Raw genomic sequence first — 19219 nt, 5'->3', positions numbered from 1 at the left:
TCCTGTGCTGTTATAGGCTATTGCAGCCAACACCCTCATTCTTTGAAACGTACGACCGGCCATACGGCATGCACTTCGCCAGTAGTTTGCATTGAAGCAGTGACTTGGTGAGTTCTTGTAGCTAACCCTTGAGTGAATAGATTCTAGTTATATAGCAGTAATGCTAATTTACACTGTATTTTACAAGCGGCATTACCCACGATACAGACAGACATATATTTTCCGTACTCTCTCTCTTGCAGTTAACTTGTAAGGAAAGAGGCAATGGCATACGCATTGAATGGAATCACATCCCTATATTACAATCCGGCGAGCAACCTACCTAAAATACGGGCAGGTAAATGTTGAAAATTAACTTTCATATTTAATCTAAATGCTAGTGATCCTTATTGTTTCTAACTCAATATACACAATAATATTAGTATGCTTTGTTTTTAGAGTCTTGGCACCTTTGAACATTTCATTATGACTGAATAGAATACACAACGTTATCTTACGCGGGATCTTGCGCACATCCAGTACATTGACTCCAATTTGACAGGTACTTCTCAGTTGAAAACATTGCAAGTTAGGATGTGGTTATGCATAGCAATTACCATATATGTTACTTTACATACATATTTCAGCAACAAATCTTGTTTAATTAATCTTTTCCTAATGTTAAAAATTATTAATAATCTCTTGTATCTTCTCTTTCCGTATCCTCGCCTTCTTTTTTCCTCCTCCCCTCTCTCCATTTCTCTTTTTGAACGATGCCTTCTTCCTTTGTATTGTTTTGTATGAATACCAATGTTCAAATTACATTATTTTATGTTGTGTTGGGCGCATTTCCACAATGTTTCATATTTGGACAATTTGACATAGTTCATTTCACATTATTTACGCCCTGAAGACGGCCCGGTTAGGGTTGAAGCACGTGCTGGTGTTGGTTTTGTTGTTATTTTGTACCATGGCTGTTTCTGATGATTAACTTTGACTTTCAAGTCACTTTCCTATATGGTTGCTTCTATTGATTCTCAGAACATAAAGTGTATTAGGGTTTTTTTGTTCAATTTCACCATGAAAGTGCAACATTTCTTCAATAACAAAAATTGAAAATCTAAATCAGTGGCTCTGATATAATTCTTTTTCAATAGTCTTTTGAGTTGATTTACATGATCAGTCGATGAATATAGTATTCTCTCAATATTTGTTGTGCAACAGTGAATTTTGTGGGTAGCGCACACAGTGGCTGGCTGGCAAACACTCGATACCTCTAATGTGATGACATCTATTGGAAAAAGATTAGAGGTCATTCCAAAACTGATGGTCCATATAAGACTGGGAATTACCTAACCAAACCAGCTGGCTAAAACTGGTGCTTTACAGGAGGACTTCATAGATACTGAATCCCTGATGGGAGAAATTCAAGTTACAGCTGTGACCAGGTCTCAAACTCATGCCACCAGTAAAGCCTCAGCTGCTCAGTGGAGTAAAGATACCCAGGATGCAGATTTGATCACTACACAAAAAGAGGACCCTACTATTGGAAAATGCTATCAATATATTGAAGACCTAGTGAATTGGCCTCTAACATAGCTGGATTATACCAGAAAAGAGGATCTCTGGCCATTAATTATATTTTCCAAAATGTTCCAAATCCAAGATAGATCATTGGTATGGAGATCACTATCTGTATATGACCAATGGGTGGTACCAACCTCATTCCAGAGCCTGATGTTGAATAACACCCATGATGTGGCTACTGCCGGTCATAGGGGTTTTCAAAAGACATTAGAAATTTTGAGAAACGTTGCCTACTGGCCACATATGGGCTAGGACAGCAACATCTATTTGCAAGTTGATTTCATCAGGCCAGTGATTAGCTCCTCTAGAGGAAACAAGTGCACGCTAATGGTAACATGCTTGTTTACAAAGTGGGTAGATTGTCTTTCTATCCCAAACTGTAAAGCAGAGACAGCTTCCACACTAATAATCAACCACATATTCTCTAATTTCGGCCTTCCACAAAGGATTGAGTCAGGTATAGGAAGTCATTTTACCAACGAGCTGATGACCAAGATGTGGAAGATTCTAGGGATAAAAGGAACATGCAACATAGCTTAGCGCCTAGCATCAAGCGAAGGGGTTGAGAAATACAATATGACCATTGTAAGCATACTGAAGAAGTTTGTGGCTGACTCTGGACCCAGTTGGTACATTCGATTACCGCTTGGCTTTTAGGTCTACAACATCTTCTGCAACTAAATGTTTCCCTTTGAACTGATGAATGGATGAAAAATGGTGTTAACTCAGCATCTGCTCTATAGCACTCAGGAGCAGATGCTGAATAAGGTGTCCACCACTCATGAGTACATTGAGAATCTAAAGAAACATCTCCAGCACACTTTTGCTTATGCCCACCGCAATTTATAGAAGCCGGCTGAATGGATGAAATCATACTACCACTTGATGACCACAAAAAAGGAATATGAGGCAGGTGATAAGGTATATCTTTACAATTTTCAGAGAAACTAAACCAAGGAACAGAGGTTTCTTCCATCTTGGTGCGGCAGTTTTGAGATTGTTGATGAAATATTGCCTGTTGCCTATAAGATCTCCATCCCAAAAGGAGAGCTGATGGAAGAGAAATGGGTCCCAATCAATAAGGTAAAAATCTGGCCTCCCAGACTAGCTATAAGCATGGTTGAGGAGCCCACTGAAGTTAGAGCCGAGGAACAATGTGTGGAATGAAAGGTAAGATCAAAACCCCAGATGGAAACTAAAACATATAACCAGTGAGTAATTAAATTTAAATGGTAATCTATGATTGTTGATTGTAAATGAATATTGTCTGTGATTGAACATTTTCTAATTCTGTTATGTTATCCAGAGAAAAAATATGTAAACAAAAATGCTTAACAACTCTTTTTACGCCTCTCTTTTGAACAACTAATACAAATTCCTTCCAGCCTGGAGACCTGAAGAAGAGAAGTCCAAAGAGGATCCTGGAAACTGAGGAAAAAATAAAGGAGCCCCTTCTATACCCTGGAAACCCAAAAGATGAATGGAAGCCAGGCCACCTACTACGGGAGATGTAGAGAGAACACAGTTTTCTCCATCAAAAGAAAAGACTTTGTGACTGGAGTGAGGCACAAACTAAACCCCACACTAGTTTTGATGTAAGATTAGGAACGGGGGAGGAGGGAGAGGTGATGTCTGTGGGAAAAATTCAGTCACAGTACATTAGTGAACTGACCCTGGCAAGGTTGGACCCGATAGGGCAGAATTATGAAAGCACACCGTTGACTGCCAGAGACCAGGCTAGCATTTCATTCTCAGGTGCCAAACATCCAAAAGCTGATCTCAGGAAAATTAAGTGTGGCTTGTATTCAAATGGACTAGGCTGAAAAAGACTGAGGCCTGTTTCTCATTACATGTGACAGATGCACTAAAGTACAGCTTCCTAAAACAGAGAGCCGCCATAGGGGATGTGTGTGCATTTTGCAGCTTGTAGGGAAATGACTAGACTAAAGATGAAACTATGCTGCTAAAAAGAATTCAAAAGGCCCACATTAAGGAAACTGGTCGCTTGTCAAAACTGTTTTAAAATAAAGCTGCGAGAATGAAGATGGAGAAAAATGTACTGTGTGCGATGCAAAGAGATTGAAAATGCAGAATTTAAAAGCACTGATTTCTGTTAATCGGAACCATGAAAACTAGTGTCTCAACCGAGAGACTTTGTCCCTTCAGATTCAGAGGGCAAGCCCAGCTCAACTTCCCCCTACACTTGGCAGACACAACTGGGAATACCTTTGAAGCACACAGAGCCAGGAAGGCGGCTTTATTTTGGTGAATTGACCAACACTGAGCAAACAAAGAGCAAGCAAATGGATCTGATCTTTGAATAATAGTAAAAATGTAATTCAGTTTGTGGTGAAGCCCACGGGCTGATGGCAAGTGACATGTTTAGGGATGCTTGTGGGCTATTGCATAAACATTGTGACTAAGCAGTTTGGGCTGGACTGCCCCTTTTGGGGTGGTACCAAACCTAATTTGCATATGGTCTTTCCCCTTTTGTAATGGCTTGGCAGGTGAAGAATGATGGTCTGGATGGTTGTCCAGAGCAATGCCAGAGTTTAAGATTCATTCTTAACCTTCCAGCCATCACATCTTTGTTTTGCTACAGTCGCCTCAAATGGGATTGGTATGCCCAGTCGTACGTCCTGTCCCTGCTGGGCCTAAAGACCCAAGCTACTCCTCACTGATGAGGCCCAACAAGGCCGAAACATGTTTGGGGATCATTTTAGTCTCGTGCAGAAGGCATATGACGAAGCAGTTTGGGCTGGGCTACCCCTTTTGGGCTGGGACCAAGCCTAATTTGCATATGGTCTTTCCCTTTTTGTAATGGCTTGGCAGGTGAAGAACAATGGTCTGGAGGGTTGCCCAGAGCAATGCCAGAGGTTAATATTTATTCTAAATCTTCCAGCCATCCTCTCTTTTGTTTTGAGACAATTGAAATGTTACAGGAAAATGTCACATGAGTCATGGGGTGGGGTTATCCCTCTTGTTCAAGGAAGATAAGAACACAGATGGTCAATCAACCCTAGGAAGAAGAAATGTATGTGTTTAATTGCAGGCTAGGTCAATAGTGGGAGATAACCAGGTCTGGACACAGATCATGGGAACACAAATATGCTAATTAATTGAAGTAAAATATATGCATGTAATTAATATGATGCCATAGGTTATATATAGAATCCTATTGTGTTCATTAACTAGGGAACCACAACACTTATGGACATGGCTAAAATAGTCCCGAAAAGCTTATGAAGAACCAAATCTGTTGATAGAACTTCCCTCAGAATTCAACCTTGGGAATCAGAGTTATAAACTACAATGTGATTACAGATTCTCAGAATAAGTTATGGATCGGAGAGTCAGGAATATGGTAGCTTATCAGATACCTGTCTATAAAATCTAATGATACTCATTTTTATTCTTTTTGAAGAAATGACAATAATCTGCCATTCGCATCTGCAACCAAATGCTGATATGAGACACATTGCATTGCGTCCAGCATGATTAGACCAATTCAGAAATCTATAGTGTCAGACCCTTATCTTTAAATTGAAGAAAAGTGTCATCTGGAAGAAGTCGTTCAGAAATGCCATTTCAAATAGGTGAAGCCATAACTCCAAGAAATTAATTGGGCTAGGCCTTGAGTAGGAGGAACAACAATAGATGGCCAATCAGGAGAATCCACCAATGAGCCAGTACAATTTACTTTAGACAAGTTTGGGCTGTGGTTAGGAGATTCTAAATGTAGATGCACAATGGAAATAAGAGAGGGAAAATAATTGCAAGGGAGAGAGAAGGGGGTGGATGAGACAAGGGGAAGGGTGGACTAATATCTGGAGGGAACCATGAGAAGGACTGAGGCTGGTGTCCATCCTTAACCAGACGCAAAAGGGCTGATGCTGGAGGCTTTCCATAACTGAGTCTGGAGAGGCAGTCCAACCAGATCCCTATAATTCCCAGGAGGGGACCCAGAAGGCCTGATGCACCGGTTCAGGACCTAGAGAGATTCTGAAGTAAGTCCATGAATCCAACAGAACAAACGCTTGGTGGGGCTCTATTTCAATGAATGTATTTCCCTATATAGACATTCTTGGGTGGGCATCCAAAAGTTTTTATTAATTTAATAATGACATTATTTGCCACATAGTCAATGGACACTAGAGTGATTTTGGGGAAATTCAAAATCTCCAACACCGGTCCAAGTGATGATAAAGATATCATTGTTTAAAGTAATTGGGTAACCCTACATTATTCTTGCCAACCCCAAAATTACCCTTTACGGGAGGGATGCATAAAAAAAGAAATTCCCAACTGTTTACCATTCCTTGGACCCTGCCTTAAAGCAGAGGGGTTCTAAATGGCAAACTGAAACTCTGCGTCTGTGCTATGCAGAAAAGTCCATTCATGGTTAAGAAAGGTGAAAATAGCTTGATAAAAGTATACTCTAGAGAAAGAGGGGACAAGGTATTCCAAAGTGAATGGGAACATTTTCACTGAAAAAGGAAAATGGTTTCAGCATCTGTTTAGACGATTCTGTTAATTAATGTTGTTGAGCATTAATGTTGGAGCAGGGGGGTCATGCAGAGGGCACAGACCCACCAGTTCTCTGACCCCTGCCTCCCATCAAGCTAAGGGTTGGTTACCACTGCATAGTGCATTAAGCGAGCAGAACACCCCGAATGCTGCACACCAAAAACACTAACCCCTGCATGCTTTCGGAGCACACCCAAAGCTTGGAACTTAACCCTGCAAGTTATGAAGCCACGTGGGAGACTAGGAAACTGATGCTGCAAGCTTATTAGCCATGTGCGGCCCCCGCAAAGCCCTGCATGTGACAAGGATGTGAACTAGCCACGTGCGGCTAATATTACTAAAAACCGCTAACTCAAATGTCAGAACTTTAGTACACGCACATGTTAAGCCACATGCAGCAGTTAATAATAGCATGTGTACTAATTGCAGTATTTTTTTGCAGTGACTGAACTGCTACTGCAAGGTAGCCTGACTCTGAGAATCCGCAGGAGGCAACAAGGAACACTCCAGCCAGCCACAACCTATGCTAAGTCTTCGGTTGGAATATGTACTGTTCCAGTTCTTTTTGACCAGTGCTATCATTTATGTTTACTTCTTGGGGGCATAGTCTGTGTATGGAAGGACGTGTGTGCATGAGTGCATGTAAAGGATACTGATTGCAATGACAATGACAGATCTTACCCTATTACCCCCTAACTATCCGTAACCTCTTCCTAACCCTCATTCTGTTTTCCCTGTTCCCATCCAACCATCGATTCCCTAGCCCTCTTTCCCTTCTGGGTTTGCCAAGTCCTGTGTAAGCTCTGACTGACTTGCAGGTCCCAAAACCACGCTGTGGACCCTGTCATTGTGTCTTAGATATTTTGTGAATTTGCATTACCAAAAGTGAATGGTGTTCAACTTGTTGCTATTGAAGTTTCATCGGAAGGAAGCATTTTGGGCCTTTAGATGTTTATTGTGCGATGTTGATTTTCCCTATTGATTAATATATATATTTTCTACACAAAGGCCTGATTCTAGCTTTACCTATTGCAAAGGGGTGAGGGATAATAGTGGTGTGATATGTGTCAAGAGAAGAGCTAGTCCGAATTTGGTAACCTGGTGTGGCACTTTTGATTGAGGGGAGGGAAGGAATTCCCTGCATTAAAGGTTGCACCATGAATATATTCTACACCATTGAGGCACAAACAAAAGGTATCTTATGTGGAGACGGCAAAATTGTAAGCCGAGTGTTAGAGTGGAGGCACCCTCATTTTCAAACAGGCATAGCTCGCCCATGGGGAGCCAGGCTGATGCGTGCAAAATTCCACATATTCACATAAAACCACCACTGGTAGCAGTCACGGTCACACTGGCACACCAATAGGAGGAAGACTCCTAAGGCAAGGTACATGTTTGCTGATCTACCGTGCCTTTTGTTTAATAGGGAGAGTACCAGCACTTCTCAAGAGAAGTATAATTCAGTGAAAGGGTACCCCTATTTCTCAGTAGGAGGCAGGGGTGTTGCTAGGTCTGGAAAAGATCTGGGGCTATGCTAATGTCAGGGCTGTCGGGACTCGGGGCTAGCTAGCCTTTCGGTTGTAGCGCCTGAGATTCTATCTGGGGCTACAACCAAAAGACCCAGGGATATAGCTCCCTAATCCCCCAACCCTAGGAACGCCTCTGGTAGGAGGCTTGTATTCAGGGTTAGTGAGAAGCTGCCTTTCTGTCTTTCCCAGTGATCTCTAACCCCCGGCTCTTAGGCACTCCAACCACACCAGGTTATCAGGTAACGACCGACAGTACAAACAACTCCCAATTGGAGTCCCTCTAGTCAAATGTACTTTGTGTGAGTATCCTAAAAACATGGAGTGGATTTAGCTCTCGAAGCCCCGTCTTTGTTTTTTCAAGCTGCACAAACGTGTTCTGTGCAAAATCGAAAATTAACTGGGACTCTATTACAGAAATATTGCCTTGGTGCAAGAGCAATTGTGCACGTTGTTAGTCCTAGCAAAAAGATTTCCCTCATTCAATAAATGTATGCTTTGAATGTATTTTTCCACGAGGGAAAAGTGTGCCTTGTGGAAAATTTGACCTGGTGCAAAAATGCATTGAAAGATTCGCTTTTTGCACCAGGGCAAGCCTTTCCCTAATGCTAATACCTTGCAAAAACACACTTGCACCAAGGCAAATGTTCAGTACTCCTGCCCTGCTATCCAAATCAGTTTTGTGTTTAAGGCAACACCAGTCAGAAAGTATCAGGTAGGAGCTATAAAATAGATGGCAGCCTGCGGTCTCCATACAAAAGCCGGCAAATAATGACATCACACCTGTCCTGTAATAAGAAAATGACATCACAGTCGCTCTGTAATCCGTTATTTCACTTTGGCTGTGACGTCCCAAAGCCTGCTGCTGGAGCCAGCAGAGAGCAGAATTCCAGCTTTCACTGCGGCACTTAATTAAAGCCAGGACAAGCTTTTCAAATTCCTTGCTTGTAAAATTGTTTTACGGTGACCCTTTGCAGCCTTTAATTGGCAAGGAACTGTTTATGGTAGAAGGTTTGATGTGTGCACCGCTGGAGTTTTACACATGTGCTGGAGTTTTACACATGTGCGCGAGAATCTGCTTGCCATTACTTCTTTTAAAGCACAAATGAAAACGGGGTTGAAGGCAATTGCTTGAACTATGTTCTGCAGCAGGTTAGGAGCGGCACACTAGCTTTTCAGAATTCAAACAGATTCTACATTGACAATGCGGATCAGCAAATGGAATAATGCTTACATTAGGTTCAGCAAGAGGCCAGATATTAAAGAGCATGGCAGTGTGCAGCCATGTATTATAAGCAATGATATACCCCCTACCATACATAAAAAGGATAATGCAAGTCACCTCAGAGGTCCCTGACCTTACAAAGGATCTAATTGGTCACAGAACTCCTTGGTGACTTGCAATATTCTTATAGCCTATGGTAAATGGTGCTTTAATCCCATGTATGGGGTTATCCTCTAACTCTTGGTTCAGTGGTCAGTGATTTTAAGATGATGTCCATTAGAATCTATGATCCTTCACACGGGGAGTAATAATGTCCTTTTACGAAGCAAACATTGCCCTCGATTAAAGTTAATGTATAAACCAGTCTTAAATAACGACCGTAATTGCTGTAGATAACTCATTTACAGAGGAGGACAAACATTAATGATTTGCGCCCACTAGACTTTCATCCCAGCAATTGAGCAGATAACAGGCCTTCGCGTGGGCCAATAAACAGTAGTAACCTTGAATTTAAGGCAGGGTTCAAAGCGGTGTCATCAGACAATCGATCATGTGTTTTCTAGGGGTGGGGGGGGGGGTAAATTTCTGGTTAGCAAATGTGGTGCCTTCTTTTTACACTATTTGCTACAAGGTGAGGACACTGGGGCAGAGCAGAGCCGGGTGACAAGCACATGCATTGCAAGGGCCAAGACACTTAAGGGGGCATGGTAGGGATATTTTAGGAGGAGAGAGGGGATCAGACACTGCAGGAGGCTGGAAGAGGGGCTCGGGCATGCAGTGGCATAGCCAGGATTGTCTAAGAAGTGGAGCCTGTAGCTAATGTAGTTGGTCCCACCGCAGTGACATTAACATCTATACATGCACACACAGCGCTGCTGAGTGGGCATTTATTAATTCTGCTTGGGCCTTGCCCGCTCAGGCCCTACCCTGTCTACGCTGCTGCATGGCAGAAACCGGGAGATGGCGCGGGTACTGTAGTCGAAGACGCAGGGCTCTAGTCGAGGGAATGTTGTAACCTAATGCCACTGTTTGGTATTCCATCTGCTATGTGAGCTGTGTGTCAATGTGAGTGGGCAGTGGATCTTGGAGTGTTCATGTGAGGCCTGGAATGGGGTGAGTGTGAGGGTTCCAGTATTGGCGGTTGGCGACTGGCAGGGAGAGAGCCAAGGATAGCGGTAGCACGTTGTCTGCTCTCCTGTCTCACCTTTCCTACTTATACTGTAACTAATAAAGAAAAATTACCTTTTGAAAACCCTGGCTCTGGAGTGGTTCCTGAGTATCGTGCATGTGTTATGAACCACCCAAGTTACTTCATTTGGCGACGAGGTATGTAAGAAACCAAAGTAAGGTGGAAGGTGGGGAGAGCGAAGGAGAACTGTAGATCAGAAAGCCCGAGGCCGAGGACCTACTGGGGGAAACGCTGTGTTGGTGAGCTGCTGCTGTAAAATGTAACTGGTGCCAACAAGGGAGATGGCCGTGGCATCAGACGTGCTGTGGAGGAAGCCGTGGCATCAGACAGGCTGTGCGAGAGGCCTGTAGCCCATCCATGGGGCAGGAGGAGTATCAAGCCTGCTGAAAGTTGGGAGTTGTGTGGCAAAAAGAAGTTGTCACCTGTGAGCAGACTGGCGTTACTACCGATGAGCCGAGCGCCGTTGCGCTCATGTGGACAAACGGCCCCTGGGACTTGTAGTCCGGGAGAAGGAACACTTCATTGAAGGTACTGAAAAAAAAATATTGGATTTGGCCATTTATGGAGGGTCCCCAGCAGCCAGGGGGGTGGCGAGTGCCCAAGCAACCCCCTGCGTTGCTGCCGGTGCCGTTGGACTGGAATGCAACATTTGTTCCTTTGTTGCCATGAGCTCCAGAGCTGCTGTGTGCAAGAGGAGGCCGCTTAAGAGGAAAGGCCCTGAAGAATGGGCGATGGTCATTGGAGCTATCAGGAAACGAAGTTGTTTATTTATGAGCCGAGCCTGAGGGAGGGTCGTATGTTGTTTGTATGTCCCTGTTGAAGATCAGTGGATTAAGCTGGCGTGTGATGAAGCGTTCGCAATAAAGAGGCACTGTGGATTTTAAATGCCTTGCTGCAACATTAAGAAATAAGACAACATAATGAAATTAAATGGAAACTACGCGTGCAGCATTTCGTGTACAGTTGGCATGTGAATTACGGCGCGCATCGCGGCGTGACTTATGGTGAATAGTGAGTGCAGTTGGGTAAATTAGGCGCCGAGATTTATTGCGTTACTTGATTTATGCTAATTGCGGCGTTGAAGCTTTGCGAAGAAGTTGTGAAATCTTTGTGTAAACAGAACTCATGCAGAGTTTTATGAAGCATGGATATACTGCAGTTATAGTTATATGATGGAGGTTTTTGAACATTTTTACATTTCAGGCGGACATTATTTTCATGAAGTTGTTATCATAGCGTGATGTATGGAGATGAATGCCGTGTGTTTGAGTGGGTTGTTTGTGTGCAGCTTGAGTAGTGGGCGCGTAAATGAGAAATGCATTTTTGAAGAAAAGATTTCATAGTTTTGAACAAGGACTGCACATGAGTTACATTTTGACAAATGATGTAATGTTTTCTTTTAGGAGTACCATTTATGGAGTTGAGTTGGCAACATTTTACATGTCCTCAGAATTTTGGATGTGTATGCTATTGCAGAGGGATTTTGTGATCATGGAGGATGTCTTCATGAAGTAGTTATTTAGGAATCACTTGGGATATTTTGTTGTGATTTTGCGTGCGCCCCAGCATGGTGACTGATCAACACCATGGCTGGTGGTGCAACACGTCTCTATTTTTGGATATGTAGATTTTTTATGTGCATTTTTGTGTTGTGGACAGTGACTTTGTAGTTTGCGTACGTGAGCGCAATGTGTAGTAGTTGTGAGAGTATGTGACGCATTGGGTGCGCACATGAGGTAGAATGTTGTGAAGTATTTGTGTATTTGTGGAGGTAGCATGTTTGTGTAGCAGTTGTGCACGTTGCGTAGTGTTAGTGCAAGTGAGAAGTGTGGCGCATTTGTGGTTGTGTTTGTCTGGGAGTTAGCACATGTTTGGAGTTGCATGCATGTTTAGTGGGGTGGCTTCCACACTGTGGCCAGGTGTGTTTGCCGTTAGTATTTCTGAAAACCTTCGGAGGAACCCCACATTGTTGATTTAGTAGTTGTTTGGATACTTAGTGTAGGAGTACGCCAATGAGTTTATCCCTTAGAGTAGCGTAGTTGAGTAGACTTCAGGGCAGGGGGCCCAGGATGTAGTTGAAGATAGTTCAACGCAGGTTGTTGCATGTGAGTTTTAGGGTTTTGGGCCCATTTGTAGTAGTGGTCCCTTGTAGGTTATCGCGCATTGTCCTTCAGAGTTGAGGTTGATTTTTTTTTTTAGTGAAGTTCAGACTCCTGGTAGGTTTTCTGTGGTGCCAGGCGATGTATTGTGGGGAGGAAGATTATTTAGTTAAGCTCGCCAGTTGATTTTGAGGGTGGCACACAGATTTTAAGCCAGTGTTTTAGACTGTGGTGTTTTAGGTATTGTTGTGGTTTTTCTGCGAGCAGTTTTGGACCACACTGGCAGGTGTTTTGATGATTTATTTATGCTAAAAGTAATTATTCTACAATTTTGGAGAGTTGGAAGTGCACACCATATTTTTGATCTTTTGTGTTCGTTCTAACCCGTTTTACATAATTGGAGTTTTTGCAATGCACTACATTTTTTTTCATCTTGTGTGTGTGTTTTGTGCTGAGTTATAATCAAAGCAAGTGCTACATTTTTCATCTTTTTGTTCTTGTGTTGCACAGTAGTGTCTATGCACTTTTAATGTACCACGTCTTCTGTGGTTGTGTCATGATTTTTGGGATCTGTGTGTGGTAAGTGGCTGTCCTATTACATTTCCACTCTGTTTTGTGAGGAGAGAAATGGTGATGTGTTTAGTGGCGAGGTGGTTGGTGCTTTAGGGTTACTTGTAAGGTTAGTGACATTCAGACCTTTTAGTTATCTTTCCATGTGTTTCTTCTTTGATATTGGATGATGGGAGATTGCTCGCTTTACAGCGACGGGAGTGTCCTGTATTGGGGTTAGGCTATGCCGGCACGTGGCAGGTCCCGGGTTTGGGTGTGGCAGGCCCTTACAGAAGGTGTATGGTTTTTTGTATTGATGGGTTTTGGTTGTTAGTGAAGCTTTTGCTCAGAGAGAACAGGTTGTGCTTGGGGGTGGCAGCCCCAAGGTCTTGGGGGGGAGGGGGAAGCCAAGACATAAGGTCTTTTAGTTTCTCGAGGGTGATTTCTTAATGTACATGGATAGTTTCCTTTGTTTTTATAAGGAGGGGGGTGTTGTTGTAACCTAGTGCCACTGTTTGGTATTCGATCTGCTATGTGAGCTGTGTGTCTGTGTGAGTGGGCAGTGGAGCTTGGAGTGTTCGTGTGAGGCCTGGTATGGGGTGAGTGTGAGGGTTCCAGGATTGGCGGTTGGCGACTGGCAGGGAGAGAGCCAAGGATAGCAGCAGCACATCGTCTGTTCTCCTGTCTCACCATGCCTACTGTAACTGTAACAAATAAAGAAGACTTACCTTTTGATAACCCTGGCTCTGGAGTGGTTCCTGAGTATCCTGCATGTGTTATGAACCACCCAGGTTACTTCATGGAACAAGCGGATGGATGGTGCCGGTGCACTTTTTTCAGGAGGCTGATGCCGACCCTGTGTGTTTTCAATTAATTCGTTTTTTTTAAATAAAAAAAGAGCTGCGACTTCCACTTGGTAATATATGCAGGTGTCTTTGATTCGAAACCTGGATCGCATGGCTGTGAGGCAAGAACCTTTACTACGCGACCACAAGAATCTCTGAGCGCACTGCCCTGAAATACTCATATTGACTTTCTGCCATACAGGACACGTGACAAAGCAGGGGGTACTTTATTCCTTATAATACTTGGTCTAACCATCATCTCCTTTACTACTTGCTTTCTTATTTGGACTGATGCAGGAAATATTCCAGTGGTTGACAAATTGAGTAGGATCTGATGTGCTGGAAAAGCACTGCAGTATAGGACTTGTAATGTGTCCCACACAAAAATGTTAAGCACTTTAATTCAAAATCCATTTACTCCCTGGCTTTGTTGTTTAGAACAAGGGCTGTCGTGCAATATCAAATTAGAGGAATCTGAAATGCTAGTCATGGCCTTAATTGGGTGTTTTACTTACAGATGGAATTCTGATAAGGGGGGTCCTAACTCGACTGTAATGAGACTCGGTGATGGCATTCCCATTACAGCTCTAGGCCTCGAATAAGAATATTACAAACAGGCTTGTAAACCTGTATCCTAAAACCCTCTTTGCCTGATTCTAATTCATAATTCCAACAACTAAGAAACAATGGTGTTGCTAATATTTTCCCAAATTCGACTAATTTAGCCCACACCTTTTCCCTTTAGCATCTAACAGGTAGTAATCATTTCTGTGAGTGTTGTTTTATTACTCAGTAATCTCAAGTCCATGGATAGGACTCTGGGGGGAGTGGGGAGGGTGGAGAATAGATTGGCTAATACTTGCTTGTGCGGCATAAACCTTCAAATACAGAAGAACTCATCATCCTTTTTAAACAATAACGCAAGGTCTTTAGAAAAGGTGGCCATGACCCAACCTTGAATAGGATCTACCTTAGATGCAGTTGCTTTTGGAGAAAATAGACAAAGGACCAGGGCTGTCTTGTGTTGCAAAAGTAAAAAGAGGACTTACTCTTAACTCCATTATGACAACTGGGATAAAAGGGAGACAAAATGTAAGGTCTTGGATGGAAGGCTTTGAATGGATCATAACCTCTGGCATTGCTCTGGGCAACCCTCAGATCACTGAATTTCAGCCTGCTAAGCCATTACAAGAGGGTAAAGGCCATATGCAAATCATACTTGGTCCAGAGTGGGACACATCCCTTATGCACTGCACCACAAGCAACCACAAATATGTTTCACATTGGCCAGTCACCAGTGAGGTGTAGCTGGGGTCTCTCCAGGCATGGCAAGCTGAGGAGCCACGCCTGGGCATACCCGTCCCACTCAGCGTGACTTAAACAAAACATAAAGCTAATGGATGAAAGGTTTTGAAGGAATCATAACTTCTGTCCTTGCTCTGGGCAACCTGCAGACCCACGTTTCCAGCACCTGGCAGGCCATTACAGAAGGGCAAAGATCATATGCAAAACAGAAGGGTCCCACCCCTGAAGCGGTGATCCAGCGAAAACTGCTAGGTCACATGCCTTAAGCACACTAATACAAATCACCTCACCCATCTTCCAGGATCATTGGCTCCATCAGTGTGGCGTAGCTTGCGTCTCTGAAGGCACGCTAAGTACGGGACCCACGTCTGGGTATACCTGTCCCACTTGGGGTGACTTAACCAAAAATAAAAGGTGATGGCTGGAAGGTTTTGAATGAATAACTTTGGCATTCCTCTGGGAATCTCTGCAGACCACTATGTTTTAGCCAGCCAGTACATTACAGAGTTGGAAATACCATATGCTATTTATTAAGGCCCAGACACTCATGCCATTATACTAGTGATTTTCTTCTCAAAGAAATTGTGGCACAAGTGGGTCTATGCTCTTGCACATGCAACACCACTTCCCTTGAGAAAATAAGCAACATAACCACCAGAGAGCAGGGATATGTCATAAACTGGCTTGTTGAAACTAAAAACAAAGGAAAGAAAAGGATAAAGGAAAACAAAACTATGCTCTGACTTCTTCAAAGAGTCCATGGAAACCTAGTTATTCCCTAAAAAAACAAGGCTCAACAAAAGGGAAGAAGCAGCAGATGATGGAAGCCCGGCCTGACTTATGTATATGCTACACTGATGAGGAACATGCTAGGCTTTACCAAAGTTGCCTTTGGGAAGGAACTCTGTTTCAATGAATGGTTCATGAGTTTGAGCTACACCATCACATTAGCACTTTCCAGTATGGCAAAGGATTTTACTGAAACCCACAGTTGATGAATACTTCAAAGGATGCGCTGTTAGGATGGAATGGATTTCAGCATCCAATAGCTGGCGCTTGATTGGATAAAAAATAAAAAAGACGATCCTGTGAAAAGATGCCAATATGAAACTCTATTGTGCCAAGCCCATAAGACCCCAATATCCTTCGAGTACAGGTTGCATGTAGGTTGTTTGACATGTACATGACATAGGAACTTCTTTGGAAAACGGAATAAACCCAGATTTCTTGAGTCATTGGACTCAGCTTACTCACAGGTAGAAAAGAACGATTCAGTCTTCGAGATCTAGGCGGAAGATGAGAGTGTGTAATGGGTGTTCAGTTATGGGACTAGTTTTAGGAGTGCAAGATAGCAGTGTCACTGAGATATGCATACGGATAACAAATGTGTAACTCCTGGAACCTCTCTCATCACTGTTATCAGATGACATCCTGATCTTTCCCTCTTTTTCATCGTTTTCGGACTCCCTCCAGACTTATATTTCTTAATGTCTTACCGCAATACAATCATGGATGACCTCTCACTTTCTCCACCTTAATCCTTTAAAAAATGGAAATACTCTTCTTTCCCTCCTCCCCGCTCCACTCTCCACCCAATGGGCTTTTTTTTTCCTCCCAATCTCCTCCCATTTCTTCTTCTGCTGTGAATATTTGTTTGCTCATCTCTGTCCTAATCTTTATTTATTCCTAATAATGCACACAACTGTCGTTTTCACTTGTTTAATCTCTGTCACGCTCAACACTTTCTCTAACTCCTAATGACTGAGCTGCACGTATTTTCTTTTCTCTGCTCTCACCTTGACTACTGGTCTTCTGTCCTAGTCAGTCTACCACACTCTCATCTCCCTCCTCTGAAATCTATTTTCAATTTTGTTCCTCTTCTTTTCCACTTACCTCCTCAATCTCCAAAAACTCCCTCTCTTCTTCTATCTCTCTTTTTCCTTCTGACTTGTGTTTCTCCTTTCACTTTCTCTGTATAGTCTTTAAATCCCTCCATGGTCTTGTTCCTTCCTAACTCCCGATTCCATTAGTTTTCCCTTCCTGGACCTAAGCTCTGGAATGCCCTACCTTTATTGGTCAGTTCTTCTCCATCCCTCCATATCTTTCGTATTCGGTCACCTTCTATCTACTCTTTCTGATTGATAACTGATAACCGCCCTGTAAATTAATTGTGTACATTTCCATTTAGAACGTTTTGCATAGAAACACAGTGGTTGGATAAAGTGAACTATAAAGAATAATAATTAGGAATGGACAATCAGTTAGATGTATTTGACAAGCAGTGCAACAGAAGAAATAGGAATTAAGAAACACAGTACGGGGCTTACACAAAACCAAAAACCTGGGAAATAGCGTACAACAAAAATCCTTAAACGAGGTAAACAAAAGGGGCGTACATTAATACTGTGGTATATGGATATTGAGGTAAAGTTAACTGTGCTACTCCAAATGAGTATCAATGATTTTTGTTGCCTGATAAATTGGAAATTTCAGGCTTCGGTTCAACTGAATCCCTTATCAGAAGCACGTTGGAAGCAATTTTATGCCATGACTTATGCTGAACCCTGAATAAGAATGGCAGTGCCTTTATGTTGCAAACTGAGAGGTTGTCCCTAGATTTTGATTATGCACAGAATTTGATCCACATCAATGGACTGAATACTTTCTGGGCAGCTGGACCAGACGGCCGATCACATTTTACAATCAAAGCAGTGCTGACTTTGTGGGCTATTATATTGAAGAGGACATTTAAAGAAGTTATTGAAATCAGACAATTACCTATATCTTGGAAAACATAATTTGTGAGTCAAATCTTTAAAAAGGGTAACTGAGAAAACTGAAGTAATTATAGGCTCTTTAACCTACTTGATGCTATGGGAAAATCATTTGTTCAATTAATTTTGGCATGCATGGAGTCATGGGCTGCAACATTCTGGTCACATGTATAAATTACAATCTGCCTTTAGGAAACTATTGGGTACCCCCTTGAGTGGTTTGTTCCTCAAACTGTTGCAATGGGAGGTTCGGTCCAAGCATAGGCCCATTAGCACTGCCTTTATGGGCCTATCATTTGACAGGGCCAACAGAGCTAGGGTGTGCTAGAAGCTTAATAACTGAGGAGCCCCACATTCTATTTTAGGTCCGTTCATAAACTTACATTCAGACACTTCCTTGCAAATCCGTTTGAACGGACTGGCTGCAATGCTGGGTATTGTCCCAACCGTTAATGTTCTTAGGCATGGTTGTGTCCTTGCCTCTGGCCTGGTGGTTAATGTATTAATTTCTTATAGGAGTGATGTGTTGGGAGATGAGAGGGCTTTTCTGTATCATGAAGGACCACAACAGATTCAGTGGCTTGTATATGCTGACGATTTCATCATTTATTTTTTATTTTATTTTATTTTATCTTTTACATTTGTAAAGCGCCACACAGCCCACAGGCATCGGGGCGCTGTTGCAAGATAATGACTTAGTTTCAGTGCAAGGAGGGGTAGATAGAGGAGGTTACAGCAAGATCGTATCTACCCCTAGCCTGGGAAAAAAGGACGTTTGACATTACAGCGGTTATACAGTTGACAGGGCCCAAGTGGGGTTTATACAAATAGCATCGTTTTTATTGCTTTCCTGAAGCACAGGTGGGATTTGATACCTCTAATCTCGGCGGGTAATAAGTTCCAGTTGGTGGCGGCGAGGACTGGGAAGCTAGTGCCACCTGCTCTGGTTCTGAGGCTTTTTGGAATTGCTAGGCGAAATGGAATTCCTTAACTGGAAGCCAGTGGACGGATTTTCTGGTGGCTGAAATGTGGTCTCTTTTCGAGATTCCTGTTGCTGCTCTGAGGGCATTGTTCTGCACCGTTTGAAGTTTTTTTAATGTTTTTGGCTGAAGTGCCTAATAGGAGTGCATTGCAGTAGTCTAGGCGGGATCCTATGATAGCTCTTGCGATGGTGAGGGAGTTTTCCTGCGAAAGGAAGGGCCTTGCTGCGGTGATAAGTTTTGAGTGGTAGGCTGCTGCTGAAGAGATTGCGTTGACCTGTCTGTCCATGGTGAGGTTGGAGTCCAGGTAGACTCCAAGGGTTTTGACTGTTTTGGAGACCGAAATGCAGCAGTTGTCGATGATGAAGGAGTCATATTGGGGCCCCATTTTATTCATTGCGGCAGGTGATCCGATGATGAGTAACTCTGTTTTTTCGCTGTTGAGGCAGAGCCAATTCTCAGCCATCCAGGTTTGGATGGTGGTGTAGATGGAGATGAGGGTTTTTTGGTCGGCTTCGTAGTCTCCGGTGAGAGGGATGAGGACTTGTGTGTCGTCCGCGTAGTTTGTGTATGTGATGCCCATTGCATCAAGGTATTTGAATAGTGCCCTTGTGAAAAGGTTGTACAGAGTAGG

General features: G+C 42.9%; 1 protein-coding gene across 1 annotated transcript in view; it reads right to left on the bottom strand.

The window, feature by feature from the left end:
* SRD5A2 (steroid 5 alpha-reductase 2) overlaps positions 1-19219 on the bottom strand; it is a 273920-nt gene that overhangs the window by 227688 nt on the left and 27013 nt on the right. The window lies entirely within an intron of this gene.

The sequence above is a fragment of the Ambystoma mexicanum genome, chromosome 4q (assembly GCF_040938575.1).
Source record: "Ambystoma mexicanum isolate Mex_15411 chromosome 4q, UKY_AmexF1_1, whole genome shotgun sequence".
Taxonomy (NCBI): Eukaryota; Metazoa; Chordata; class Amphibia; order Caudata; family Ambystomatidae; genus Ambystoma; species Ambystoma mexicanum.
The sequence above is the reverse complement of the archived record's forward strand: the minus strand, read 5'-3'. Positions and strand labels throughout refer to the sequence as shown.